Raw genomic sequence first — 22,493 nt, forward strand, 5'->3', positions numbered from 1 at the left:
AGTTTTCAGGGTATAGGTCTTTCGCTTCCTTGGTTAGGTTTATTCCTAGGTATTTTATTCTTTTTGATGCAGTTGTGAATGGAATTGTTTTCCTGATTTCCCTCTCCTTTGGTTCATTGTTAGTGTACAGGAAAGCCGCAGATTTCTGTGTGTTGGTTTTGTGTCCCGCAGCTCTGCTGTATTCCGGTTATCAGTTCTAGCAGTTTTGGAGTGGAGTCTTCAGGGTTTCCTTACGTACAGTATCGTGTCATCTGCAGATGGTGACCGCCTAGCTGCTTCTTTACCAGTCTGGATTCCTTGTATTTCTTTGTCTGGTCTAATTGCCGTGGCTGGGACCCCCGGGACTGTGTTGAATAACGGTGGGGCGAGTGGGCACCCCTGTCTCGTTCCCCGTCTCAGAGGAACGGCTTTCAGCCTCTCGCTGTTGAGTATGACGTTGGCTGTGGGTTTGTCATATACGGCCTTTATTAGGTTGAGGTGCTCGCCCTGTATACCCATTTGGCTGAGAGTTTTTATCGTGAATGGATGTTGCATTTTGTCGGATGCTTTTTCAGCATCTGTGGAGATGATCATGTGGTTTTTGTCTTTCTTTCTGTTTATGTGGTGGATGGTGTGGATGGATTTTCGAATGCTGTCACCATCCTTGCATCCCTGGGATGATTCCCACTTGATCAGGGTGTTTGATCCCCTTGATGTATTTTTGAATTTGGTTTGCTAATATTTTGTTCATTTCCTAGGTATTCTTGCTCCTCATCCGCAGTTCCTGAAAATCCTTCTGAGCCACGACTGTCCAATGGGTGTCTTGTTAGGTTAATGCAGAGGCTTTGGGGCCCTAGCCCAGGGTAGAGGCTGGTCGCCAGGGGCACCAGGCTTGTGGTTAGCGGGTGGGAACTTGCAGCCCCCAGCCCCCAGGGAAGGAAGAGGAAAGGGATGAGGGCTGGAGGTTGAATCAGCAATGGCCAGCGATTTAGTCAGCCATGACTCTGCAGTGAAGCCCTCACAGAACCCTATGAGAAGAGCACAGCTCTCTCTCTCATCTCCTGCTTCTCTGTCAGAGCTTCCATGCTTGGGGAACCAGGTCGCCTGCACATGCCACCATGCCAGGCCCCAAGTCCCGGGAGGATAGAAGCTCCTTTACTTGGGACCGTGCCGTGTGTGCGCGTGCGTGTGCGTGTGAAGCGCGCGCGTGCGCTGCTGTGTCCTTTATGATAGTCTTTGTTAAACTGGTAAACGTGTTTTCCTGAGCTGCTGAGGCACCCTAGCGACTTGGGCAGTACCTAAGGGGGAGGTCGTTGGAACTTCCAATCCTAGCCTGTATGTAGGTGGGAAGCACAAGCTAATTGCATGGGCCTGGCAACCGGGCTCTGGAGTTGGGGGTGGAGGGCAGTCTTGAGGATAGAAACCTTACCCTGGGGAATCTTGTGCTGCGTCCAGGCAGATGTCATCAGAGTTGAGAGTTCTCAGAAACCCTGCTGGTGTTGGAGAATTGCTTGGTGGTGTATGCATTGGGAACAGGTCCGGTATCCTGAAGGGAGTTCCACTGCTGTGTATGAAAAAGAACGCTGGGTCATGTGGTACCGCTATGGATATTTTTAGGAACCTCCACACTGTTTCCCATAGTAGCTGCACCAATTTACATGGTCACCAACAGTGCACGAGGGTTCCCTTTGTCCACTTCCTCATCAACGCTTGTTATTTCTTGTTTTGCTTCTTTTGTTTTTTTTTTTTTCTCTTCTTTTGGTACTAGCCATTCTGACTGGTGTGAGGTGATAGCTCGTTGTGATTTTTGCGTGTGTGTGACCGTTAATGTACAATTACATGAGCAACATGGTTACTGGACTCCCCCTCCCACTATCTTATCAAGTCCCCCCCACCCCTTACCCCATTACAGTCACTGTCCTTCGGCGTCGTAAGACGCTGTGGAATCCCTACCTGTCTTCTCTGTGTTATGCTGCCTTCCCCGGGCCCCGGCACCCCCGCCGCCCCACCCCCTACGTTATGTGTGCGAGCCGTAATGCCCCTTTTTCCCCACTTATCCCTCCCTCCCCACCCATCCTCCCCAGTCCCTTTCCCTTTGGTAACTGTTAGTCCACTCTTGGGTTCTGTGAGTCTGCTGCTGTTTTGTTCCTTCAGTTTCTGCTTTGTTCTTTTACTCCACAGATGAGTGAAGTCATCTGATGCTTGTCTTTCTCCATCCTGCTCATTTCACTGAGCATAATACCCTCTAGCTCCATCCGTGTTGTCGCAAACGGTAGGATTTCTTTTCTTCTTACGGCTGAATAATATTCCATCTTGCGTATGTACCACCTCTTCTTTATCCATCCGCCTACTGACGGACACTCACGTTGCTTCCATTTCTTGGCTATTGTGCGTAGTGCTGTGATAGACATAGGGGTGCGTGTGTCTTTTTCAAACTAGGCTCCTGCATTCTTAGGGTACATTGCTGGGAGTGGAATTCCTGGGTCAAATGGTATTTGTACTTTTCTGTTTTTTGAGGAACCTCCATACTGCTTTCCACAATGGTTGAACTGAGATGTACATGCCCACCAGCAGTGTCGCAGGGTTCCCCTTTCTCCACATCCTCGCCACCGTCTGTTGTTGTGTGTCTTCCCGATGGTGGCCGTCCTGACTGGTGTGAGGTGATATCTCATGGTGGTGGTTTTAATTTGCATTTCTCTGATGATCGTAGCGATGTGGAGCATCTTTCCGTGTGCCTGCTGGCCACCTGAATTTCTTCTTTGGAGAAGTGTCTGTTCAGATCCTCTGCCCATGTTTTAATTGGATTATTTGCTTTTTGTGTGTGGAGGTGCGTGGGCACTTCATACTTATTTTAGATGTCATCAACCCCTTATCGGATATGCCATCTTTGAATCTGTCCTCCCATGCTGTCGGATGTCTTTGTTCTACTGATGGTGCTTAAACAGAATCCTATACCCCCTGCCATCTCGTTCCAATTCTGAGTCAATTATTTTTTTTTTTTTTTTTTTTCCCCCCCTCAGAACACCAACCCGCCAAGAAAACTGGAACGAAGAGGAGAAGATGTGATACGGGAACATCGAGCCTAAACTGAGAGGTGAGATGGTGGAGACTGGTAGTAAGTATCTTTCCATGTGCTGCTTTCAAGGTTCACGGGGAAAAAAGGTTGCCACGGAGGTAAGGCCCGGGATGTGGACGTCACCTGGTATCGGTGGAGCCACCTAGCCACTAGCCATTAACGGGAAGGCTAGCGTGCGGCACTGTTATTTCCTGCGGAGTTACACGTGCGGCGTCCCCCCGTTGCAGTTCGGTCAGGCCCCGTGTGGGACTGCCCTGGCACTGGCCGGGGTGGATCTGAGAGCTGTGCCCGTTCCTGCTGGGCTGCCCCAGCATCCCTCTCAGAACAAGGCCTCCAAAGTGCTCCTGGGAGAGAGACAGAGAGAGAGAGAGAGACAGAGAGAGAGAATTATGCCCAAGAGACAGGGGCAACTTTTTGCTGGAGCTCCATGAGCATGTTTCTGATTTTTATGTTGAGATCCCTCTCACAAAGATGGATCGAGTCCAGTTACCAGGTTCCTTTGGCTTTGACGTTTCGTATTTGTAGGTGGCGCCCTGTACAGCGCCCAGAAGCTTTTCCCTCTGGAGCTGCTCAGCCCTTGGGGTGATGGCAGGCAGGGGTCACGGGGGCGGCGCTGGTGCCCGCGGGAGGGAAGAGGTCTTTCCCGCTTCCCGGCCGCAGTGCCTGTGTCCACCGCCAGGGCCAGTTTGCGGAGCACGCAGGGAGAAGCCTCTGTGCTTTGCACCCGTGGCTGCCGTAGGTGGGGCCGTCCTGTCGCTGGCCTGGCGCGATGGAGGGGGGCAGCCGGTTTGCGAGCCGGTGCTGGCGGGGGAGGAAGGTGCAGCAGGCCGCCGTGTTGTGTTATCAGTCACATCACGGTGGGGGGCTTTGGAGCTACGTAGGCAGCCAGGGTGGGTGGAGCGCCCGGAGCTCCTAAAAGTTCCCCCACCTGCTGGGCAGAGTGCACCCGGACAGTTTTGCGCACCTGTGCTTTCTCCCGAGCGGCAAGCTCTGTGCAACCCTTGCCCCTTTAGCAGCTCTCTCGCTGTTAGGAAGTCTCTCAGACTGCCCGCCTTTCTTTCATCCCACAGCAGCCGGATGTGGATCCCTGTGTTGGCGCGAGTGGCAGGAACCTCAAGTCTCTCCAAGTGCTCCGCCTGTCTTTGCTTTCCAACCCCACCGGTCCTCCAGAGCATCACGTGAGGTAGGTCCGTGCTCCCAGAGCAGATCTCCAGGGCTGGGTGTTCAGCAGCCCTAGGCCTCCACCCGCCTCCCCGTTTCCGTTTCTCTTCCTCCCTCCGGTGAGCTCGGGTGCGGGAAGGGCCTGCCGGGTCCCTCCGGATCACGGCTTTGGTACGTCACCCTTCACCTTGAGGTGACGGCCTGCCGCGGCAGCCTCCTCTCCTGCTTCTCTTCCAGGATCTGGTGTAGTTGTTGTATTTCCACACTGTATGAATGTACGCATGTATGTGGTTTTCGGAGGAGGTTTCTGCCTCCCCTCTCACACTGCCTGCCGTCTTTAATCCCACCAAGCCATCTTTAATTTTTTTTTTTTTTTCTTTTTCAGTTTCAGTTTCACTTGGATAGGGTACCTTTTCCCACCCCTTCAACTTGTAGTTTGTCTGTGTGCTTGGATCTCAAGTGAGCCTCCTGTAAGGGAGCACGTAGGCGGTCTTGAGTTTTCATCCATTCATTCAACCCTGTGTCTTTTGTTTGGAGCATTTAAAGTCTTTCCCTTTACTGTGATAATTGATAGCTGTGTCCTTATGGCACTTCTTCAACTTGATTTCTGTCTCCTTTTCGCTTGTAGTTCTTCTCTGTGCTTTCATCGTTGCTCTCCTGGTTATGAGCGATAGGTTTGTTGAGTATTATGCTTTCTTACCTGTCTGTCTTGTCTGTCTGTCTGTCTGTCTGTCTGTCTGTCTATCTGTCTATCTTATCTATCTGATCTCTCTACTCTCATCTATCTACTGTCATCTCTGTGTCTATCTATCCAAACTATCTAATCTACCACCTATCTGTCTGTTATCTGTCATCTATATGTATCTATATCAATGTGGCTATCTAACCTATATGTATCTATATCATCTATCTAGTCTGTCATCTTATCAATCTATCTACCTGTCATCTATCTATGTGTATCTATAGGTGTCTGTCTAATCTGTCCACCTGATCTATCATGTATCATCTATCTAATCTGTCTGTCTGCCTAGTCTGTCTAATCTCTCTATATGTATCTATATGGTCTATGTAACCTATCATTCTATCTCATCTGTCAGTCTGATCTAATCTATCCATCTATCTCATGTATCTGTCTCAATCTATCTATGTGTTTATTTATTTTGTCCATTTTTGTCAACGTACCGTCACTAGGTGCGCAGTCATTCCTCTGTCTCCTTCTCAGTCTTGATTCCTTGTGTTTGTTTCTGTGAGTTAGCTATGTCTTTGGGTCTTGAGAGGAGTGGCCGTGGGTTGGAACACCTGGGTAGGTGGCCCGAGTCCGCTGGGTGTAGATGGCCGGCTGGACTCTCTAACCAGTGCGGGCTGGGGCCCTCCGGGTGCTCTGCCCTGGGGCTGGCCCTGCCGGGGCGGCTGCGTGAGCTGCGGGGCAGATCCGAGGCCCCACACAGGGAGCACCCCGGCCGGCCTGCTGGGGCCGAGGCAGGTGCACGCCCAGTAGTAGGTCTGTGTGCCTGCGCGCCGATGTCACCTGGGTGGCCCTGCTTGGCCGCCCATCTCCAGAGAGCATGTGTAGTCGCAGGTTCAGTGAGCCGCCTTCTTGGGGACACGCGGGGCTGGTGTGGGCTAGTGGCCCGTGGGCTTGCTGAGGTGGCAGGCCAGCTAGCTCGCGGGGAAACTGCTCCCCTCTGTTGTCAAGGTGGAGGTGGAGTTTCAGTGCATTTAGGCATTTAGATGTGAGTGAGGTCTATCTGAAATGGAATAGTAGCATTTAGAGCTGTGTTTTCTGTTGGTGTGGAAAGGGTGCTGAGCATAAAGAGTTGGGTGGCGGTGGCAGGAATTCGAGGAATGTTGATGTCCTTGCATTTATTTATGTTCTGTTAAGGGAAGTGATTCTGAAGTAACTTTTTACTCATGTATGAAGGTGGTGCGTAAGGGTCACCCCACGTCAGTCATGGTGAGATGAAGTGAGGTGGTAGAATTAAAGCCTGTACCCCTTGGCCTTATACGTAGGAGACGCACCGTGGGTGCTCTTTGCTGCTCTCCTGTCCTGGCTTATTGCCTTAACTAACGTGATGGTTCAGAGTGGTCCCAGCGAGATTTCCAGCAAAATCTTTCTACAATTGCATAGAAACACTTGGGATATCTATATCCCCAGAGGCTAGTGGAAAAGTTTACTCTTTCTGGTCACTGTTTGCAAGTTGTTCGCTCTATCGCGCATTTCTTTGTTACTTTTAGACCGATAGGGGCAGTGATACACGCACGCGCGCGCGCGCGCACACACACACACACACACACACACACACAGAATTAAACATGTTTAAGAACCAAAATGAAAAGAGTGGTTTTCTGTGTCACAGCAGGGATTCCCTAGCCTGCGGCGAGCTCAGAGCAGTGGCAGAGAAGAGGGAAGGGGCCTCGTTAGCCAACCCGGTCTCCCTCCTCTGGACTTGCCTCCCCCTGGGCTGTCATCCCTTAAACGCTCAGCACGCAGGCCTCGCGTGGAGCACGCACAGTCATAAAACGCGGCTACTTCCACATCCCGGTCACTGGGGCGTGGGGCATGTTACATTGTTCGGTGTGGCTCAAAGCGTTATCACTCGTGTATGTGAGTTCTTCCTCTGTAGCAGAGTGAAAGAGTAAAGACAGCCAGAGGCATATTAGCAAGAACAGGGTTTAGTGGGAAAATACAATACACCCACACAGATCTGGGAAAGACTTTCTTTAATGGATAGCAGGGAGGATAGGAAGCGCCAACAAAAGGACATGGGCCTTGTACGGGGCTGGGGGAGACCGGTAGACGGCCGCAAGGGTGGCGGCGTGTCCAGCGCGTCACCGTCGTCGGGGGTAGGGCTGAGCCCGGCGGTTGTGCCACGTGTGGCATCGGGCCGGTGGGGACCGGAAGATGGCCCGCAGGGGCGCAGTGGTGCGCATAGGCGCGCCGGCCGTGTCAGAGTCGGGCCCCGGGCCGGCGGCCCACGGCGGCGGCGTGGTGTCCATGGGCTGGCCGGCCGTGTCAGAGTCCGGCCCCAGGGCGGCGGCGGCCCACGGCGGCGGCGTGGTGTCCATGGGCTGGCCGGCCGTGTCAGAGTCCGGCCCCAGGGCGGCGGCGGCCCACGGCGGCGGCGTGGTGTCCATGGGCTCGCCGGCCGTGTCAGAGTCCGGCCCCAGGGCGGCGGCGGCCCACGGCGGCGGCGTGGTGTCCATGGGCTCGCCGGCCGTGTCAGAGTCCGGCCCCAGGGCGGCGGCGGCCCACGGCGGCGGCGTGGTGTCCATGTGCTCGCCGGCCGTGTCAGAGTCCGGCCCCAGGGCGGCGGCGGCCCACAGCGGCGGCGTGGTGTCCATGGGCTCGCCGGCCGTGTCAGAGTCCGGCCCCAGGGCGGCGGCGGCCCACGGCGGCGGCGTGGTGTCCATGGGCTCGCCGGCCGAGTCAGAGTCCGGCCCCAGGGCGGCGGCGGCCCACGGCGGCGGCGTGGTGTCCATGGGCTCGCCGGCCGAGTCAGAGTCCGGCCCCAGGGCGGCGGCGGCCCACGGCGGCGGCGTGGTGTCCATGGGCTCGCCGGCCGAGTCAGAGTCCCGCCCCAGGGCGGCGGCGGCCCACGGCGGCGGCGTGGTGTCCATGGGCTCGCCGGCCGTGTCAGAGTCCGGCCCCAGGGCGGCGGCGGTCCACGGCGGCGGCGTGGTGTCCATGGGCTCGCCGGCCGTGTCAGAGTCCGGCCCCAGGGCGGCGGCGGCCCACGGCGGCGGCGTGGTGTCCATGGGCTCGCCGGCCGTGTCAGAGTCCGGCCCCAGGGCGGCGGTGGCCCACGGGGGCGGCATGGTGTTCAGAGGCTCGCCCTCCGCGTCAGAGTCCGGCCCCAGCGGTGTGGTGTCCATAGGTCCTTCGTTTGAGACAGGCATGAGAATAGGGTACGAAGCTAGGGAGAGCTTCCAACTCCTCCTCAGACCTCCTCAGCGCGCACGGAGCTGCCCAGCTAGGGCAGCCTCTGATAGGTCAGCCAGGGGACGCATCACAGAGCAGCCGCCCGGGCAACCGTGATGTCACCCAGGGGGGAGGGGAGCCCCCACTGCCGTGAGCACACCAGCCCCACCCAGAGGAGACCCTGGCCCAGTGTCACAGGGCGTGGGCCCCACGCCAGCCCCAGTAGTGTCCCCAGCCCTCCCCCCCCCCCCCCCCCCCGGGACTGCCCGCCGAGGGCCGTGCAGGTGTCAGGGCCAGCCAGACCACCACGCAGACCATTCAGGGCCGCAGTGCTCACGTCTGTCAGAGCTACGCCCGCCCGGGTGTCGCCTCTGCACGCGCTTGGGACCCGGGGCGCGGCGGCCAATGCTGTGCCCCCGCGGTCCCTGAGGCCGGGGCTGCCGGGGCGCCGCCCGCCCTCGCCCCGGGCCTTCCCATCTTCTCTGGGAGGCCTGGAGCCAGACATGCTTCCTCCGCCATGGCCAGCCAGGCGGGTGACAGATTCCGAGGAGGGGACCGTCCGCGTGACTTCCCTTTCTAGCTAGCGGGCAGGTTCTTTCTTCGCTTCCCGGAAAGCGTAGGTCAGGGACCACCAGGTTTCAGCATAGCAACATTCCACGTTCTCACTGAGCCTGGCGGCCCAGATTTTTCTCTTTGGTCTCGTTTTGGGGCCTGTGTCTGGTATACGAGTAACACAACACAGTAAACTGGGAAACACTTTTTATTTTCTTACTGTCATTTTCTTATGTTTATTCATTTTGTTATCCTTAATCTACAGTTACATGAAGAACATTATGTTTCCTCGACTCCCCCCTTCACCAAGTCCCCCCCCACAAACCCCGTGACAGTCACTGTCCATCAGTGTAGTAGGATGCTGTAGAATCACTACTTGTCTGCTCTGTGTCACACAGTCCTCCCTGTGCGCGCCCCCCCCCCAACCCCGCCCCACATTATACATGCTAATAATCGTAAGGCCTCCTTTCTTTTTCCCCACCGTTATCCCTCCCTTCCCACCCATCCTCCCCAGTCCCTTTCCCTTTGTGAGCTGTTAGTCCATTCTTGGGTTCTGTGATTCTGCTGCTGTTTTGTTCCTTCAGTTTCTCTTTGTTCTTATACTCCACATATGAGTGAAATCACTTGGTACTTGTCTTTCTCCGCCTGGCTTATTTCACTGAGCATAGTCATAATACCCTCTAGCTCCATCCGTGTTGTTGCCAACGGTAGGATTTGTTTTCTTCTTATGGCTGAGTGATACTCCATTGTGTATAGTATGTACCACGTCTTCTTTACCCATTCATCTGCTGATGGACACTTAGGTTGCTTCCATTTCTCGGCCCTTGTAAATAGCGCTGCGATAAGCATAGGGGTGCATCTGTCTTTTTCAAACTGGGCTGCTGCACTCTTAGGGTAAATTCCTAGAAGTGGAATTCCCGGGTCAAGTGGTATTTCTATTTTGAGCTTCCTGAGGAACCTCCATACTGCTTTCCACAATGGTTGAGCTGAGATGTCCATTCCCACCAGCAGTGTCGGAGGGTTCCCCTTTCTCCACATCCTCGCCACCGTCTGTTGTTGTGTGTCTTCCCCATGGTGGCCATCCTGACTGGTGTGAGGTGATACCTCATGGTGGTTTTAATTTGCATTTCTCTGAGGATTGGCGGTGTGGAGGATCTTTTCATGTGCCTGTTGGCCACCTCGATTTCTTCTTTGGAGAAGTGTCTGTTCAGATCCTCTGCCTATTTTTTAATGGGATTATTTGCTTTTCTTGTTTGTTGAGGTGCGTGAGCTCCTCTTTATGTATTTTGGATGTCAACCCTTTATCGGATCTGTCATTGATGAATATATTCTCGCATATACTTTAGGGTACCTTTTTGTTCTATTGAGGGTGTCCTTTGCTGTACAGAAGCTCTTCAGCTTGATGTAGTCCCACCAGTTCATTTCTGCTCTTGTTTCCCTTGCCCGGGGAGGTTATGTTCTTGAAGAAGTCGCTCATGTTTATGTCCAGGAGATTTGTGCCTATATGTTCTTTCCTGAGAGTTTTATGGTTTCATGACTCACATTCAGGTCTTGGATCCATTTCGAATTTACTCTTCTGTATGGGGTTAGACAGTGATCCAGTTTCATTCTCTTACGTGTAGCTGTCCAGTTTTGCCAGCACCGTCTGTTGAAGAGAGTGTCATTTCCCCATTGTATGTCCCTGGCTCCCTCATCATATATTAATTGACCACATATGTTTGGGTTAATGTCTGGAGTCTCTTATTCTGTTCCACCCGTCTGTGGCTCTGTTCTAGTGCCAGGAGCAAACTGTCTTGATCAAGACTGTGGCTTTGTAGTAGAGCTTGATGTTGGGGAGCGAGATACCGCACCCACCCACACACACACACACCACACACACACACACAGACCACACACACACACACACACACCACAGACACACACACACCACACACACACACCACACACACACACACACACACACACACACACACACACACACACACACACACACACACACACACACAGAGAGACATGCTTTCTTCTTCCTTCTCAGGATTGCTTTGGCTATTCGGGATCTTTGGCGTTTCCATATGAATTTTTGAACTATTTGTTCCAGTACGTGGAAGAATGCTGTTGGTGATTTGATAGGGACTGCATCCGATCTGTGGATTGCTTTGGGCAGGATGGCCATTCTGACGATATTAATTCTTCCTAGCCAAGAGCGTGGGATGAGTTTCCATTTGTTAGCGTCCTCTTTAATTTCTCTTAAGAGTGTCTTATAGTTTTCAGGGTATAGGTCTTTCGCTTCCTTGGTTAGGTTTATTCCTAGGTATTTTATTCTTTTTGATGCAGTTGTGAATGGAATTGTTTTCCTGATTTCCCTCTCCTTTGGTTCATTGTTAGTGTACAGGAAAGCCGCAGATTTCTGTGTGTTGGTTTTGTGTCCCGCAGCTCTGCTGTATTCCGGTTATCAGTTCTAGCAGTTTTGGAGTGGAGTCTTCAGGGTTTCCTTACGTACAGTATCGTGTCATCTGCAGATGGTGACCGCCTAGCTGCTTCTTTACCAGTCTGGATTCCTTGTATTTCTTTGTCTGGTCTAATTGCCGTGGCTGGGACCCCCGGGACTGTGTTGAATAGCGGTGGGGAGAGTGGGCACCCCTGTCTCGTTCCCCGTCTCAGAGGAACGGCTTTCAGCCTCTCGCTGTTGAGTATGACGTTGGCTGTGGGTTTGTCATATACGGCCTTTATTAGGTTGAGGTGCTCGCCCTGTATACCCATTTGGCTGAGAGTTTTTATCGTGAATGGATGTTGCATTTTGTCGGATGCTTTTTCAGCATCTGTGGAGATGATCATGTGGTTTTTGTCTTTCTTTCTGTTTATGTGGTGGATGGTGTGGATGGATTTTCGAATGCTGTCACCATCCTTGCATCCCTGGGATGATTCCCACTTGATCAGGGTGTTTGATCCCCTTGATGTATTTTTGAATTTGGTTTGCTAATATTTTGTTCATTTCCTAGGTATTCTTGCTCCTCATCCGCAGTTCCTGAAAATCCTTCTGAGCCACGACTGTCCAATGGGTGTCTTGTTAGGTTAATGCAGAGGCTTTGGGGCCCTAGCCCAGGGTAGAGGCTGGTCGCCAGGGGCACCAGGCTTGTGGTTAGCGGGTGGGAACTTGCAGCCCCCAGCCCCCAGGGAAGGAAGAGGAAAGGGATGAGGGCTGGAGGTTGAATCAGCAATGGCCAGCGATTTAGTCAGCCATGACTCTGCAGTGAAGCCCTCACAGAACCCTATGAGAAGAGCACAGCTCTCTCTCTCTCATCTCCTGCTTCTCTGTCAGAGCTTCCATGCTTGGGGAACCAGGTCGCCTGCACATGCCACCATGCCATTCCCCAAGTCCCGGGAGGACAGAAGCTCCTTTACTTGGGACCTTGCCGTGTGTGCGCGTGCGTGTGCTTGTGAAGCGCGCGCGTGCGCTGCTGTGTCCTTTATGATAGTCTTTGTTAAACTGGTAAACGTGTTTTCCTGAGCTGCTGAGGCACCCTAGCGACTTGGGCAGTACCTAAGGGGGAGGTCGTTGGAACTTCCAATCCTAGCCTGTATGTAGGTGGGAAGCACAAGCTAATTGCATGGGCCTGGCAACCGGGCTCTGGAGTTGGGGGTGGAGGGCAGTCTTGAGGATAGAAACCTTACCCTGGGGAATCTTGTGCTGCGTCCAGGCAGATGTCATCAGAGTTGAGAGTTCTCAGAAACCCTGCTGGTGTTGGAGAATTGCTTGGTGGTGTATGCATTGGGAACAGGTCCGGTATCCTGAAGGGAGTTCCACTGCTGTGTATGAAAAAGAACGCTGGGTCATGTGGTACCGCTATGGATATTTTTAGGAACCTCCACACTGTTTCCCATAGTAGCTGCACCATTTTACATTCCTTTCTTACTTATAGACCGATCTGAGCAGTAGTACACACACGCACACGCACACGCAGAGACACACAGACACACACACACAGACACACACACAGATACGCACACCCCTCAAGCTCCATTTATCCTGCAGCTTCTGTTAGCTACTGGATTGCTTTGTGAAGTGGCCCTGGTGAGGTTTATTCAAAGACAAGGAGCAGCAGGAGGTGTCTGGGGGAGAGGTCCTGTAGGAATGTTCCCAGGCAGGCTCTACCCTGTTGCACACGGCCCTCGGTTTGTCAACAGCCATGGGTTCCTGTGACCCCTGTTTCCCAAACAAGGCTGGGACTTAATGAACACCCCAGGTATCTGAAACTGCAGCCCACACTTTAAGAAAAAAACGTGCATAAGGTGTGCTCCTGGTGTTCCCCTCATAGGGAGCGAACCACAAAGTGCAGAAACAGATTCACAGAGGTACCTTTGCAGACACCTAAGCATAAGTATCTGTGCGTAGGCTCTTTCCATCCATCGTCTAAGTGCATGTCTGTTTACCTACATATCTGTGTTAGTCTACTCAAGCTGATAACCAAACTGTCATAGAGTGGGGGCTTAATCCATGTATACCTATTTTCTCACTGTTCTGGAGATAGAAGTCCAAGAGCAAGGGTGATTCAGTTCCTGGTGAGGTCTCCTCTTCTGGCTTGCAGAAAATGCCACATTCCTGCTGTGCCATCACAGGGTCAATGGAGAGAGCTCTGTCCTCTCTTCCTCTTAATAGCACTGACTGCATAATGGAAGCTCTGCCCACACCCTCATGACTTCTTCTGAACCTAATCACCTCCCAAAGTCCCCACCTCCCAATACCATCACAAGTGGGGCTTAGGGCTTCAACCCTGAGTCAATTCTGTGTGTGTGTGTGTGTGTGTGTGTGTGTGCTTGCGTGCGTGTGTGTGTGTGTGTGGCGGTTGGTGATTAGGAGGAGCAGGAGATGGTAAGGTGAGGGCCCAAAATTCAGTGCATGGCTCTGTATCTCTATCGGTCTGTCTGTCTATGTATATATGTATGTATGTGTGTATGTATCTGTCTACCTACCTACCTATCATTCCTATGTACCTATCTGTCTATCATCTATCTATCACCTTACACTCACAAGTATTCCACAAAGAGCTCCTCTCTAAGCAAAATATCAAGGCAGAACAGAAGAAAGGCAAATTTGGGATTGGTGGACCGATTTAAGTAAAATATGCTATTGTTTGATGACAGTGTAGTACCTGTTTTGCATTGTATATTCTATAGAGAGAGAAGATTCCACTTGGATCCATTTTATGCATTAATTCTTTAGGTGTTTTTGAATTCTTATATGCTGTGCATTGCCCTAGGAGCTTGGAATAAACTATGCAAAGTCTTTACTTGCATTGTGTTTGTAATCTACTGGAGGTGATAGACATTTTAAAAAACACAAAAATAAGAATTGGAGATTGCAACACTATCTTTGAAGATAATAAAACAGTATAATAGGATGGAGATGCATCATTTATGTTGGTTTTTATTTAAAAAAACAATGGCATTTGTCAGTTATGCATTAATAAAAAATAAAAAACTCCAAAGTATCTTAAACACATGAGATCTTATTGGTTTTTGTAGCGGAAAATATGGGGGTGTGAAAGGTTTTAGTTGGTTGATCTAGGAGATTAACATTCTCAACATTGACCCAATTGTCATACTCTTCTGCTCTGTAGTTCACCAAAGTGGCTTTCTCTTAGGGTTGGGTGCGCACAGGGCTGGAGGATGTGTACCTGTAGGAGTCAGGATCAGTAGGACTTGCACCGTAGCATTCTATTAAAAGGTAGTGAGATTCATTAGCTTAGATCTCTTGCTTATCCCTGTATAAATGACTGAGGCTGGATTAAAATCTCCTGATTAACCGAAGCCAATTAGGGCACAATCCTGGAGCTGGAATGTGTGTCTGCATGGGATGGGGTAGAGACCTTGAAAAAGATCTGTTAGTAATGAGAGACGGGGGAACTGATGCTAGCCAAGAAGCTAAAATGTTTACTATGGGAAGCAATCAGGAACAAGCGATACTTTGAATGGAAGAAGAGGTCATATGTGAGTGGAGAAATTAATGAGTAGTAGAAGCTAGGTGGTATCTGGCGAAGAGTACCTCAGGCAGAAGGAACATTGAGTACAAAGGCCTTGAGGTGGGAATGAATTGTTATATGGCAGAAGGATGCTGGTGTGTTTGGAAGTGGAGACACTGTTAAAGAGGTGGGGCAGTGTGGTGACTTAGTACTTGTCAATTTAGCGAAGCTACAGAATTCCCTTCCCTATATAGTTTTAGGTTAGTGTTGGCCATGAGAAAGGCAGTAGCCCTGTTTGTATCCAGAAGGGTGGAGTACCATCAGGCGCTGCTGGATTTCTCACGGGCTTGTTGCTGATCCGCGACTCACTTCGGTCACGTGGGGTGCAGTCAGGCTTGCTGCTCTTCTGGCTCCTGCCAGACATTTCCCTAAGTTTCTCTAAGTCCTGGATTGTGGGGGGGGGTGTGCGTGTGTGTGTGTGCATGTGTGGTGAAGGTCAGTAGCGTCTCCTGCAACTTCTCTCATATCACCTGAGTCAGATGCCTGGAGGTAGTGGAAGACAAGAGTGAGCCCCAAGCTCACACTTGTGTGTCTAGCTTGTTCTTGCAGACTCCTGTTAGTTTTTGCTCTCCTCTGTGTTCATTTTCTTCCAGATTACTTGCCTTGCTAACTTCCAGCTAGGCACTGATGTAGAAGCTGTAGCCTTATATGGACTATTTAACCACCTTCTACAATTGCTTAACGTTAAACTCCTATAATAAATTTTGGTCATATCTTTACTGACACAGAATTTGGTACAGGGAGTAGTTCCAGAAGAATGGAGCCTTAAGGAGGGTTTTTTTTTTTTTCTGAATTGGTTCTACATTCTGTGAATTGGTTCTGTATTCTCAGGAATTGGTTCTCTGATCTCGTTAGATATAAAGGCATAATGATCCTGTTTCTAGTAGTAAAGGGAACACTCATAGCTCATATGATGCAGAGGTAAAGCAGCTACTAAAATTACCAACATGTAGACACCTATAATGACATACCTATAGAAGGCAAGGCCTTAGGGGACCAAGTATTTGCTGCCATAGAACATTTTAATGAAAATAAGGAGCGCAATGGGATTAGGTGTTTGTTTTTATATGCACTGGAGTAGAGGTAGAAAGAGAATGACTGCAGGGCTTCAAATTCCCAGAAGACTTCCATAATTGTTACAACAGAACCCACTTATCTCCTATGGCTGCAGGAGTGAGATTTCTGAAAATAAGCAAACCCCAAAGTCTAAGCTTGTGAACAGCTGAATAATAGAATAAATGAATTCCCTATCAAGGTCTTTTGTGTCAATGTTAGGGCTTTGATTGGGAAAGAGTGAAACCCTGAATACTGAGATGTATGGGCAAATTCCAGTGAAGCTAGGGATCTTTAACCTCTCAGTTTATGGTTCCTTTGCTAGTAGTAGTAGTTCTGCTTCTACTTGAGAACATTACCTCTCCTGAGGAATTTGCCTTGGGAGGGACTATCTTCATCAGGAGCTTCCCTAGTACATCTCGATACCATCCTCAGCAGATACTATCCCTATTGGTCCTTAGTAGACTCAATGTAAAATTATATAAATTTGCAATTAAATAAATCATATTAAAACAATGGTAAATACCTCAAACCCAATACTTCAATTAGAATTCTTACACATTTTACTATTATCTGTACTCCTGAGGCTGTGTATATACACTGCATCTGTATGGTGGAAATACCATTTATTGACATGCTTCTGCATATCTCTTCCCAACTCTGTGTTCAGTGATATCACATTTGGAGGCTTGAAACTGGGCAAGGTAGGAGTACTTATACAACAGAAACTGGCAAACTATGTATCACAGCTTTTTCCCTCTCAGAACTGGTTATTTAAACATTTACCAGCAAACCACTTACAGCTCAGTGCTTAAAGTTATAGGCTATCAAAGCATAATTGTCCTTGGAATAAAGACAGTGTGTGCTTCACTGAAAAGCTGCTTTAGACTCTGTTTTTCCTTTTTAAAACTAGCTTATTCTCTTTTATTGCCTCTATAGGCAACTAAGTCAATTCATGACAAATGTTACTCTTGGGTGAATGGGGAAATTGCTCCTTTCAGTTACGCACTAAGATTATCAAAATGCAGCTCCACCTGAAACTGGTCTTGTAGCTTCTTGTATACAAAGGTAGAGACTTAGGTAGGAGAAATATACAAGCAATTACTGGGGGCCAGATTCTGGATTTTTTAATTTGTTGTGGGCATGATCATGTATCTTCAATGAGATGTAATGCAGTAAGGCTCTGTAATCAAGAGTTCTGGGTTCAAATTTTGGATCTATCACTATCTGGCTGTTTGAAGATATTTATTCCCTTTGAGTCCCCATTTCCTCACTGAAATGAGAAGAATAAGTATTAACTTCTAGAAATACTGTGGGTTTAAATGAAATAGCAAAGTGTCTGGCACAGCATCTGGCACAGCCTGCGTAAAGGGTTATTATACCTCATATTTGGTCAGTTGTGTCTGTTTTATTTAAGTCTCTGATCGCTCATAATACCCTAAATTCCACAGCCCCTCTTCTTCCTCCTTCTTTTAAAAAATTCACTTTATTGAGGTATGATTGACATACAAAAAGTTGTATATGCTTAATATATACAATTTGATGAGTTTGGAGATAAGCATATACCCAAGAATCACCACAATCCAAGGCATAAACATGTCTATCACCTCCAAAAGTTGCCTTTTTATTTATTACTATTATTGTTTTGTGATGAGAACACTTAACATTAGATCTACTCTCAGCAAAGTTTTAAGTATATAGTACAGTATTGTTAGCTATAGTTGTCTATGCTGTACAGTAGATCTCTAAGTCTTATTCATCTTATGTAATTGAAACTTTTGTACCCTTTGACTAATAACACCCTGTTTCCCGCTGCCCCAGCCCCTGCCACCTACCATTCAACTCTCTGCTTCCATGAATTTGGCTATTTCAGATTTCCTCATATAGCATTTTTTTTTTTTACTGAGGTATGTGCCAGTTATCTATTTGTTGCCTCTTAGTTTTAAATCCACCCTTCATTATTCTGCTTGTGATACTGGAACATTTTCCCTTGGAGCTGCACAGTAAACTTTTGTCACTGATGGACACTTCAGTTGTTTCCTTATCTTGGTTATTAAAAACAATGCTGCAGTGAACATGTGGGTGCATGTATTTTTTTTAACTTGTGTTTTTGTCTTTGTTGGACAAATACCCGAAGTGGAATTGCTGGGTTGAATGGTATTCCTATTTCTAATTTTTTGAGTTACCTCCATAGAACTTTCCATAGTGGCTGCACCAATTTACATTCCGGCCAATGGTGCACAAGGGTTCCCTTTTTTTCATATCCTTGCCAACATTATTTTTCATCTTTCTGATAGTAACCATTCTAACATATCTGAGGTGAAATCTCATTGTCATTGTGATTTGGGGAAATGAGAACTTTCAGACTCTGTTGGAGTATTTATCAGTTGGCACAACCTTTTCTAAGTACAGTTTTGCACACTAAGATCTCTAAACATGTTCTCACTTTTTTGAAATTCTTTAAGGATTTTATTCTCGGAAAATAATCAGATATTTAAATATATAACTTTATATATTTTCTATTTATGTTAACAAAAATTTGAAAACCACCTAAATATTCAGCAGTAAGAGAATTATTAAATTAATTTTAGCAATGCAAATGGTAGGATAGTTAATCTTCAGTTTTTAAAAATGTTTTATGAAAGAAGATTTACAGACGTAGGGCAAAGCTCATGTAATATTAGGGGAAAAGCGATATATATTATGATTCTATAGAATATTGGCAAAACACAATTTGTCATACTTTTATATGTTTTATACCACACACACACACACACACACACACACATTGTAATGAAGCAATAAATAACTAATTGTCTGAAAGGAACAAATAAAGGGCTTTTTCTGGGTTGTGAGATTATAGTTGTTTTTATTATTTTTTAACCCTTTTTGGCATTTTCCAAATTTTATATATATATATTTAGAGTATTTTTCTTTTATGATCAGAAAACATTATAATAAAAATCTTACTAGTGGCTGAATTTTGGTTTCTTCAATATGTATTTGAATTTATATTTCTCTAATTACCAAAATCAGTATCAAAACAGTAACTTCTCCCTATATACAACAATAAATGCAGTATGCATTCCTTTCTATAATCCTTATCTCACTTCCACATGTTTGTTTAACTAATTTGGGGTTATAAGTTTATTATTGTACAGTTTTATATTACTGTACACCTTAATTTCCAGGAAAGTCTCAGAATTGAATTTTGTAAATATGTTTAAAAGCATTTTTCTACTTAATTCTGTATATTTGATTAGTTTTCCTGATAACCAGAATTTTAAAACAAGGAGTAGAATGGTGGTTTCCAGGGGCTGGGGGCCTGAAGGAATTGGGGAGATGTTGGTCAAAGGGTACAAACTTGCAATAGTCCATAAACAAGTTCTGGGAACTTAATGTACAACATTTTGATGATAGTCAACAATACTGTATTGTCCACTTCAAAGTTGCTTAGAGACTTGATCTTAAGTGTTCTGGCTCCAAAAAAGAAATAATAACTATGTGACATGGTGATGGTGGTAGCTAAGGCTCTAATGGTAATAATGTTACAATATATAAACTTATACAATATTGTGTGTAAATTATATTGTAGTTTTCTATTTCTTAGAAATATGTGCATATGATACACAAATAAAATTGTAGTAGTTTTGAATATTTCCACAAATTGCTTGATACTCTTCAAGAGGTGTTCAATTTATCTTTCCTTGAGTGAGAGCTGGTCTTAGCAATGTGCTTTTAATTGAATAGAAAAAAAGTAGTAGTGATGTGGGACTTCAGAGACTAGCTCATGAAAGGCTCTGTGACTTCTTTCTCTGTATTTGCTTACCCTGGGTGAAGTCAGCTGACATGTAGGCAAGGAGCTGAGGCTTCCTACCATTAGCCACTGAGGAAACAAGGGCATCTGGCCAACAGCCATGTGAATGAGTCTTCTTGGAAGCATATCTTCCAGATCTGTCAACATTCAGATGTCTGTATCCTCAACCAAAATTGTGACTGCAACTTCCTAAGGAATGCAGAGCCAGAAAACCCAGGTAAGTTGTTTCTGGATTTATAACCTTGAGAAACTCCTGTAAGATAATAAATACTTATTGTTTTAAGTGACTAAATTTTGGGGGTAATTTGTAATGAAGCAATAAATAACTAACATTATTTCTCTTACAATATCATTGTTATAAATTATAACGTGCTTATTGTGTACCAGGTACTATGTTAAATATTTTACCTGTACTATTTATTTGATTTTCATTGTAATCTAAAGATATATAGGTCCAATTATAATTCTTATTTCACAGAAGGGGAAACTGGGCCTTAAGGGAGTGTAAGTAACCTGCTTCTGAAAGTGAGGAAGCCAAGTTACAACGCAGAAGTCTGTACTAGACAGACCCACCCTTTGGATTGTTGGAGTGAATCTCTTGTTAATGTTCTTGGGAAAGTGAGATACAAAGCATTGTATGGCCCACATTCCAATGCTCATAATGCTATTTTGTCCTTCTTTTCCATTACATGCTTTGAGCTTTTGAAGTCTGCTTCTTTTTCTGTCAGTGGTAACCAACCAAAGGAATCCCAGTACTTAGCCTTGAAACACAGGCCTTCCTAATCACAAATAAAAGAAGACTGCAGTACAAGGAGAAAACATTTGTTTCCTCTTACCCTGTACTTGCAGAGAAAAACAGAAATTATTCTTGCTTGTATTAATCCTAAATAAGGATTTTTATTAGATACCTGGGCTTCAGAGATTGCTGGGCAACTACTGTTGACAGTAACCTCTAATTAATCTGAAAGGTCAGAAATTTTGATTGGCTGTTTTACTTAATAATGTGTTGCCTTGGTAATAAGTTTGATATAGGCACCACTTTTTTATAAAAGGTATAAAACTTGCGAACTCTGTGAAATCCAAAAGAGATCACTGTCATTTCCCATGCTTGAAGTAAAATAAAATTACTCTGCAGCTTACTTAAATAAAGAGCTTGGTAATCTTGACTTACTTCAGTAATATACTGAACTATACTTCAGTAATATAGTTTTTAGTCTTCAGTTATTCATGAAAGTTTTTCTGTTGCTGTCACAAATGAATAATTACTTGAATGGATTTCTACTCATCATTTAGTTGATGTCTTCTGGTATGTTTAGGATTGGAGAGAAAGTGAGGCTAGATGTTTTACCCAGATGCTTAGAGAGTCTGTTTTTCTTTATCTTTGAAATTATGAAATTTTACACTCACACACACACACACACATTTAAAGTTGGCATTTTTGTCTTTTTCCTAGGATCCCAAGACTACCTGATCTCGTGTATTTTTTTCAACTGAGAGGTTTTCTTCTTCCATGTGGTTATAATTTCTGTTCCATCATTTTTTCTTTCATTGGAGCACTTGTAATTCTTAGCTGCCTATTTGTCCTCTACCCTCCACATATATTATCATCTCTCCTTATTTTCTACTTTATGACTTTCTGCTGGGCTTCTCATTTTTGTCTTCAATACTGATTCACTGGGGGTGGGTTGGCCCTTTCTTCTGTTTCAGAGTGTAGAGTAGGTGAAATGTTCAGTAATGTACTTCACAATCCATCCTGACTGATGATGAATTTAGTGGGAGTTCCACCAGGGTTTTCCAAGATCTTTTCTTATCATTTGGTCCCAAAGACAGCTTTCACATTTTTGTGTGTCTCCAAGAATATTAAATTAAGAAGCAGCTTATCAGGCTTCTGTCACCATGTGGAAACTCTCATTATGTTAACTTGGAAGTCTAGATTCAGTAATTTAAAATGCTTGCAAACATCAAAATGATATATAGGTTATACTTTTTGGGGGTATCTCCTTGGATATTTATTTAGTAGAATAATTTATTTCTCTTTCATTAGTGGTTAGGGTATAAGTATCTCACCTATCTTTTCCCCATTGATTTTGTTAGCAGTCTGTTTCTATTAATATAAAGTTTTAAATATTTTTTGGTCTCTGCCCTAGGAATCAGGAACACTCATAATTTGATCTTTATGGAACTTGCATTTCCTAGGATAAAAATATCATGTTTTTATATATTTCTTACTAAGGAACAATGTTGAAAATTTGCAAACAGTTGTAAAAACAATACTTCATCGATCTTCCAAAAACCTTGCTTGTGGTTGGAAGAAAAATAGAATGTTCCTTGGTGTGAATTTCAGGTTAAGAAAAAGATTGATTATCTGATATATCTAAAACCATACTTTATGCAGTGGAGGATAAAAGAGGAAACATAGACCCTGAGTTTAAAAGAGTTCAAAACCTTGGAAGGAAAAGAAACACGAAGCAGTACAACAGAGCATATAATTAATGATGATCAAAAAGAAAATAGAAATTGCCTACTGGGTGAGTGTCTGCTGGCAGTGTATTTATTTGTTTGCTTGTGTATGTATGTGTGTATGTTAGAAGATAGAACAAGGTATTGAACTTCTTAACATTTTAAAGTAAAGTCACATTTTCTGCTTTCTTCTCTGTGGAGTTAATTATCTTAAACCTGTGTTTAATTTGCATAGGGACTAATATATTTTACAAGGAGGACTGTTTAGAAAATAGTTTGTGTCTCAAGGATGTCTTTACTTTTAACAAAATATTTAATCTCTTTCATTCCTGGAAATGAAAAGGTAAAAAGAAAGATATTTCTGAAGATGTATATCTCTTTATAGTTGATTATATTTGCAAATAAAAAAAGAAATATGTGGTTTTCTTATTTTTCAATATTTGTGGGTCAGAATTT

The 22,493-nt window shown here is 46.3% G+C and overlaps 1 long non-coding RNA gene across 1 annotated transcript; it reads left to right on the forward strand.

Annotated features, from left to right (window-relative positions):
• Nucleotides 1–4,090: 4,090 nt before the first annotated feature.
• On the forward strand, nt 4,091–22,474 carry LOC130680018 (uncharacterized). Its single transcript, XR_008993016.1, has 3 exons — nt 4,091–4,238; nt 19,601–19,794; nt 21,031–22,474. It is a non-coding gene; the product is annotated as an uncharacterized LOC130680018 (long non-coding RNA).
• Nucleotides 22,475–22,493: the final 19 nt, after the last annotated feature.

The sequence above is a fragment of the Manis pentadactyla genome, chromosome 12 (assembly GCF_030020395.1).
Source record: "Manis pentadactyla isolate mManPen7 chromosome 12, mManPen7.hap1, whole genome shotgun sequence".
Classification (NCBI taxonomy): domain Eukaryota; kingdom Metazoa; phylum Chordata; class Mammalia; order Pholidota; family Manidae; genus Manis; species Manis pentadactyla.